The following is a 451-nucleotide window of genomic DNA, read 5'->3' as shown; positions in this document are numbered from 1 at the left end:
TTCGCGTAAAGCTGGCAACAATGTTCACGGCAATGAAATTTTATCAATTATCGAAGAACTCCGTGAAGCTGGCCTCATTATAAATTAAGCAGCGCAGCGTTGACACGAGTCAGTCAGTCGATACTGCTCGTGTCGAAATGTCGATCGATAAGTTTGGAACATCGCGAAACAATAACAATTCCAGAACTGTTCCTGTAGAACGATGGGATGAATACGTTGAAAGTTATGTATATGAAAATGCCCTTTGTCTAAACGCGGCTAAAGATTTTGACGCAAAGTCTCGCAAGATACAACATGTAGCGCAACCGGAAGCCGATAGTGACGTTGCAACCAAACAATATGCGGAAGAGCGTTTCGCGACTGATAGTTTGCGCGACTTTGCGAGCAAACGATATGTACAAGATAATACTCTTTGTATATCTGCCGACCGTAAATTCTTTGATACAAAAGG

This window comes from Odontomachus brunneus, unplaced genomic scaffold (assembly GCF_010583005.1).
Source record: "Odontomachus brunneus isolate Ranch 3 - 2012 unplaced genomic scaffold, Obru_v1 Obru_scaffold_012, whole genome shotgun sequence".
Classification (NCBI taxonomy): Eukaryota; Metazoa; Arthropoda; class Insecta; order Hymenoptera; family Formicidae; genus Odontomachus; species Odontomachus brunneus.
The sequence above is the reverse complement of the archived record's forward strand: the minus strand, read 5'-3'. Positions refer to the sequence as shown.